This window comes from Thalassophryne amazonica, chromosome 5 (assembly GCF_902500255.1).
Source record: "Thalassophryne amazonica chromosome 5, fThaAma1.1, whole genome shotgun sequence".
In the NCBI taxonomy this organism is placed as follows: domain Eukaryota; kingdom Metazoa; phylum Chordata; class Actinopteri; order Batrachoidiformes; family Batrachoididae; genus Thalassophryne; species Thalassophryne amazonica.
In genome coordinates this window covers 28060381-28067329 of record NC_047107.1, presented here as the reverse complement: position 1 = coordinate 28067329, position 6949 = coordinate 28060381, and positions in this window count along the sequence as shown.

The following is a 6949-nucleotide window of genomic DNA, read 5'->3' as shown; positions in this document are numbered from 1 at the left end:
TTCTCTGGATAGGCGTCTCCCACCCTCGGGCCTGCCCACGTGTCATTTTGGTTTTCTTGATTGACAGACTAAAGCATTTTTGAACTGTTGTGCACATTTGCAGGAATAAATTGTGTTTATTGGAATCTCTATTGGCCATTCATTTACACCCCCTGGTGTGGGTCCGTGCATTTCACTTTCCCCAACAAGAACAGGCTATTAATAATTATTAACTATAGCAATACTGTATTTTCTTTTCTCAAGATTTGATTTTGCATACGTTTGAAAAAACAGCAGATCGTAAGTTTAGGATAAATTACTTATCATGAATTTAATTTTCGAAGCGGCACTAATGACAACACTCATACTGAACATAATTTCGCTTGAATAGACTGATTTTGGAAATCAAGCAGTAATTGCAGATTGGCTTTCTGAGGTCCCAGATAGATTTCTGATTTCCTTTTCTAACTTTCAGAATTTCGTAAATTAGCATATGGTCCATTGATACTTATGTGTAGACACTAGTCCCTAGAGGCAACTATTTTTGGTTTCAAATCTGGGCAAATGCAGTCCCAGAAAATTCTGAATGTGACAAACAAGAAACAGGTGTTGTAAACAAGTCAATGCTGCTAAAAATACAAACTTGCAGAAACAAAGATACTATTCTGACATGGTTTTGCACATAAGACTGACATGGTTTGCACATAAGACTGGCATAGCATGTTTCAAGTACACACATATATGTCAGAAGGTGGGGGGAGACATACCATATTCTGTCCCCCCTGGTTGAAAATTTGGGGGGCGACATGTCTACCCTATCCCCTGGATGCCTGCAACTCATTTCAAAAAAGCTGGGACCGTGGTATGTTTAACTCAACATGTCCAGGATCTGTTTAAAATGAGGGAGTCCAGCTATAATTTCAGTGTTGGGAAAGTGTAATGACACGGACCCACAACAGGGGGCGTAAATGAACGGACAATAGATGAGTCAAAAATACAACACTTTACTGTTGTGAAATGTGCACAACGAAATACAGACAAATGCAGAATTTGGTTCACAATCAAAATATACAAAGTGACATGTGGGTAGGCTCGAGGATAGGAGACGCCCGTCCCGAGTAGAACCGGATCCCACACGATTTCCACTGCCACCGAACCCGAAGGATACTGGAGCCGCCAAGTCCTGAGTCCCCAGGTGGTCACCGTCTCCGACTGTCAGATCTGGTACTGCTGGCAGGAAGCAGAAGACAGAAGTAATGAGTGTGTGAAAAACACACCCAGTAAACAGTCAGCAAGTTCTTCTTGTATTAGTCGGGTGGGAAAGATACCTCCACCTCAAGTACACAGTTTATGCAGAGTCTGTATTCCTACTTAATGAAGTTCGGAGTGAGGAGTGAAGTGCGTCACTCCTCCACCATCCGCGAACCCAGCCTCCAGCTGAAAGTAGCGATCAAGACACCTGCAAACAGTTCAACACACACGAAAACAAGTAACGTGCGTCAACACAACAACGGCTGAGAATTTACCGTGAAGGTAGATGATATCTCGGCGACGAGGTGGAGATGTCGTCCGGCTTTTGTGTGTGTGGGTGATGACCAGGTGATTGGTGACAGCTGTCATAGTTGATGAGTGACAGCTGTCACCCCGGCTGTTCCTGTGAGGCGGCAGCGCCCTCTCGTGCCTGAAGCCCGCACTTCAGGCAGGGCGCCCTTTGGTAGTGGGCCAGCAGTACCTCCTCTTCAGCGGCCCACACAACATTCAGAGGAACATTATACCCCCACCACACAGTCAGAATCAGGCAGAATGGCATTAGAATGAGGATTCGGTGCACATCCTTAAAGTGCCCATTTCAGTTCCAAAACATTCTGACAGCCATCTGCGTAAGTCCACATAGATGGTCAAAATTGGCCGGTGGCCCCGAGTGTGATGCACATGTTCAAAACTCTCCGGGTACCGTTGAGATGGAACACCTATCCAACGGCGGTCCATGTGCCATCTGAGGACCATCCGACCGCCATTTACATATTCTGATGGCAGAAAAACAGGATCTGAAACAATATGAGTGCATACGAGGGAACCTCGAGATGGATCTGGCACGGCAAAGCCCGCCTGTATGAACTGCATGTGCCAAGTATAATAATGCCCCCCCCCCCGAACGCAAAGGAACTGTTGAAATGTATGTGGCACACTTCATCATGACAATAATTATGAATTATTATCATGTACAGTGAATGTGAACACCAGCTATCAAACCGAAAGCACCGTGCGCTACCGTGCACAAATCTGAACAGGCGGTTATATCCACAACAGACCTTACAGTGCAGATATTTGTCCATTCCTTCCCATGGACGATTTAAATATGTACGTGAATATTGTCTCCATCATAACTGTATATAACATGAGCAACTGCGCCTCTCCATGGTGCACAGTAATGTGTCATTGCACGCATCAGGCTCGGAGCTGAATGGCTCTCACACTGTAATATTTGATTAACTTCTAACTCTGTAGGAGATATGACATGGAACTGTTGTGCCAGGCGGTGACAACATTAATAAACATGAATCTCACCTCCAACAGGAGTGTTTCACAGTATGGATGTGGACAAGGAGCTGGACCGCAGCCTGTGGTTACAATCCTCTCACCCCAAATAAAAAATAAGTCCCATCCAACCATCGTGGTGTCCAGAGTTGTACTGCTGAAGTGAGCAAAAAAAAAGAAAAAGAAATTAAAGTTCCCTGGAAAGGCCCTCCATCTGACGCATGGGACTGCATAGCCCAATGCCAGCAAACTTTCAGCGAAGCACACATATAGACAGACACAGTGATAATTGGAGCCCCACGCTTGTGCATGTAGCGCACGTGTGCCACGTGTACGTGAGGAACACAGCGCTGCCTCCCACTCTGGGCCCGTGTTTGCCATCCAGACGTTTGGACATCGGACAGTCTGCAGCACCTTTTATGGCCATCTGGCGGCAGTCTATGTCATTTATCTATTGTCTACATGCACTTTGGATGCCATTGTGCAGGTGTGTACGAGGTAATCTGGATGTGGTCTGACACTGTTGACCAGATCTCTTTTCCTCCTGACTGTGTCGGATTATGGCAATATTTGCCATGTCGGGCATGGTTCCTGCACATTCTTGCTATGTGTGATGGGGGCTATTTGATAAATTAAAGACTCGAACTACTGTAAAAAGTCATTGTGTTTCTGTAGAAGGTGTAAATATTTGGAATAACTGTTCTGATTGCATTAAATTATCTGGTACCTTAGTTGGCTTAAAAAGACTTTATAAAAACAATATAATTACTTGTTATAGTATGAAGAATTAGTTTAACTGAGTTTTTTATTGTTTATATATATATATATATATATATACATATATATATATATATATATATATATATATATATATATATATATATATATATATATATATATATATATATATATATATATATATATAAACATGGTAAAAGGAGTGGGTGTTTAAGCTTTTGCGTCTGGCTACACCCTTTCAGCCACACAAAATTGTTTCTGAGTTCTTTATTTTTGTTTTATGAGATTTTTTGTTAAGTATGTGTGTGTGTCGAATAAACTCATTATATGTACATAAGCATTCACAGCCTTTGCCATGAAGCTCGAAATAAAGCTCAGGCGCATCCTGTTTTCTCTGATCATCCTTGAGATGTTTCTACAGCTTGAATGGAGTCCGCCTGTCACCAAATTTCAAAAATGTTGTCCTTATGGGGTGTTGTATAATGATATGTAAACTCCACACAGAAAGGCCACATGTGGGAATCAATCCTATGACCTTCTTGCTGTGAGGAAACAGTGGCAACCAGTAATCCACTGTGCTGCCCTGCTGACCTAAACAGTTGAAGAATACTTTGGGAACAGGAACAAAAAAAAAAGCTTCAGAATTTTTCACAAAACATTTTAGAGGTTTGATCATTAATTTGATAAAGAACAATATTTGTAGTCTCATCAGAAAATACATGATATTACAATATAGTGATGTTAGGTAGTGTTTAAATGGCACACATTTATGAAACCCAGTCCTTTAGTGTCTTTAGATTGGGCAGATGACTGTTCGATCTCTGACAGGTTCACAGTTGTGGTGTCTGGTGCACCAAGAAAGGGGTCTGGAGACCCATAACATTTCATTCTGTTGAGCATAACAGTCAGTCCTTCACGTCTACTTAATGACTTATCAAAGATGAGCACCGGTACTGATCCAAGATCAGGGACACTGAGTCGTTTGTGTTTCACATATGGAAGAACTCAGCTGTTAAGATGCCTGACCAGTTAATATTAACAATGTCATTCATGTTAACTCAGCAGTTTTGTACTGTCTCAAAATTTCAGTAATTACAAGTTTGTTTTGTTCAGAATAGGTATTATCTGCTTCCTTGTGACATTTCAGTATGCACTTCCAATAATGAGGGCCTACTCCCCTCTAGTGGCATGCATTTTATACTACGAATCAAAGAGAACATTTTGTGCTGCATTTAAGCAAAACTTTTTTCTTTTTTCCCTTTTTTTTAAATCAAAGCCTACGTACTTAGAATATTCATTGATTAATTTTCTACACCCACTTATTCCAATCAAGGGTCAGGGGGGCGCTTATCTCAATGTGTGTGTGTGTGTGTGTGTGTGTGTGTGTGTGTGTGTGTGTGTGTGTGTGTGTGTGTGTGTGTGTGTGTGTGTTGTTTCTGTGTTTTCACTGATATGTTTATAGTCTGCTGCCCGCACCCCTGTTTATATTCAGCATGTGTCCTTCTGTGTCTGTCATTCTTGTATTTCCTTCTTGTGGTTTGTCCTCCGTCTTTGTCTTTGGTTTGTCTTCCCATTTGTCTTTGTGATCAGTCCCCTGTATGTGTCTCTGTGCCTTGGTCATCATTTGTTCTCACTGGATATCTGGTTTATCCCCGTGTTCTCACCTTGTTCACTTTTGAGCTCCATATTGGTTTTCTGCTTTTGTGTCTTGATTTATTGTTGGTTATTATTTAGTTCCTGTTATAGTTGATTTTGTGTTGCCTCTCTTTTTATTCTCAGTTTGTATGTCAGTCTTTCCACTTTGGCACCTTATACACTTTTGAGTTCCATGTTTGTTTTTGGTATGATATACTTGGATTTGTATTTCAGTTTTGTGATTTTCTTTGGCTCAGAACTCAGCCACATGGGGTGTACAGCCAGTACATTCTGAGTGTTGGTCCCAAGCCTTATTGAACTGAATGAATAATAGGGAATGAACAAAATAAATACAACACTTTCCATAACAGTATACCAACAACTGCCCTCACCTGTCAGTACCCACAGATCAGCAATAATGATACATTAACTTTAACTGTAAAACACCCTTCAGTCTCCAATTTCAGTGCAGGCCACAATCAGCCTCTGCCTACTTTACAGCATTTAACAGCCTGATGGCTGAAGGAATAAGTTGTAGTGTCTGTTTTTCTTGGGGGTGTATAATAGCGCCACCTGGAGGGCATAAGAGAAAAGTCAGAGGAGAAAATGTGTCCAGGCTGATTGACGATTCCTCTGGCTTTCTGGACCACACGTTTCTTCCAAAGAGAGCTCAGGTTCCTCAGCTGGACTCCAATAATCTTGGAGCAGACTTTAACAGTTCGGTTCAGGCAGTTTCTGTCCTTTACAGGAACATCAGATAAACGAAAATGTTAAAATATTTTCAATTAAAGAATAATAAAAACAAAATAAGATGCCTTCAGAAACACAAAGAATTCAGCTTCCACAACAAGTAAATCCTTTGTTGTCCATGTTTAACTATTGACTCTGTGTTCTGAACAAACTTTAAATCATACACACACACACACACACACACATATATATATATACGTATATATATATATATACGTATATATATATATATATATATATATATATATATATATATATATATATATATATATATATATATATATATATATATATATACGAGGTCTCTTAGAAAATAAACCGACCCTTTTATTTTTTTTTTAACTATATGGATTTGAATGACATGCGATTACACCAATCATGCTTGAACCCTCGTGCGCATGCGTGAGTTTTTTCATGCGTGTCGGTGACATCATTTCCCTGTGGGCAGGCCTTGAGTGAGATGTGGTCCCGCCCTCTCGGCTGAATTCCTTTGTTTCACACGCTGCTCGAGACGGCGCGCGTTGCTTTATCAAAATTTTTTCTGGACCTGTGAGGAATAGAGCCTGAAATGTGGAAGTTTTCAACTTGAAACGGCGAGACGCTGCCGCCTCGAAGTGCAGATCGCCGTCAGGCGCCGTGGGCCGTCCTTAAAGCGACACTACCAGACCAAAATCTCTCATCAGCCGTTAAAATTTTTACCGAAAACCAGCTGAATTTATTGAATGGTGTCCACTCAGTTGTACCTTACAGTTTTGAAAAAATTTTTATCAAACAAAGCAACAGTCTCTGAGCCATTCCTAAACAATGAAAAAAATCGACGAGCGGGTGGACGACTCCTCACTCAAAGACTGCCCACAGGCGAATGACGTAACCGACAGGCGTGAAAAAACTCTCGCATGCCCACGAGGGTTCAAGCATGTCTGATGTAATCACACGTGATTCAAATCCATATGGTTTTTGAAAAAATAATAAGGTCGGATACTTTTCTAATAGACCTCGTATATATATATATATATATATATATATATATATATATATATATATATATATATACACATACACACACACACACATATATATATATATATATATATACACATACACACACACACACATATATATATATATATAGATACATACACATGTATCTATCTATATATATATATATATATGTATGTATCTATATATATATATGTTCTCCCACCAGGTGGTATGCATTCAGGACTGAGTGGCTGAGCATTAGGACCTCACCCTGAACACCTGAGGCTTGTTTTCACGTGCAGGTCATCAGGGCTCACAGCTGTGGTGT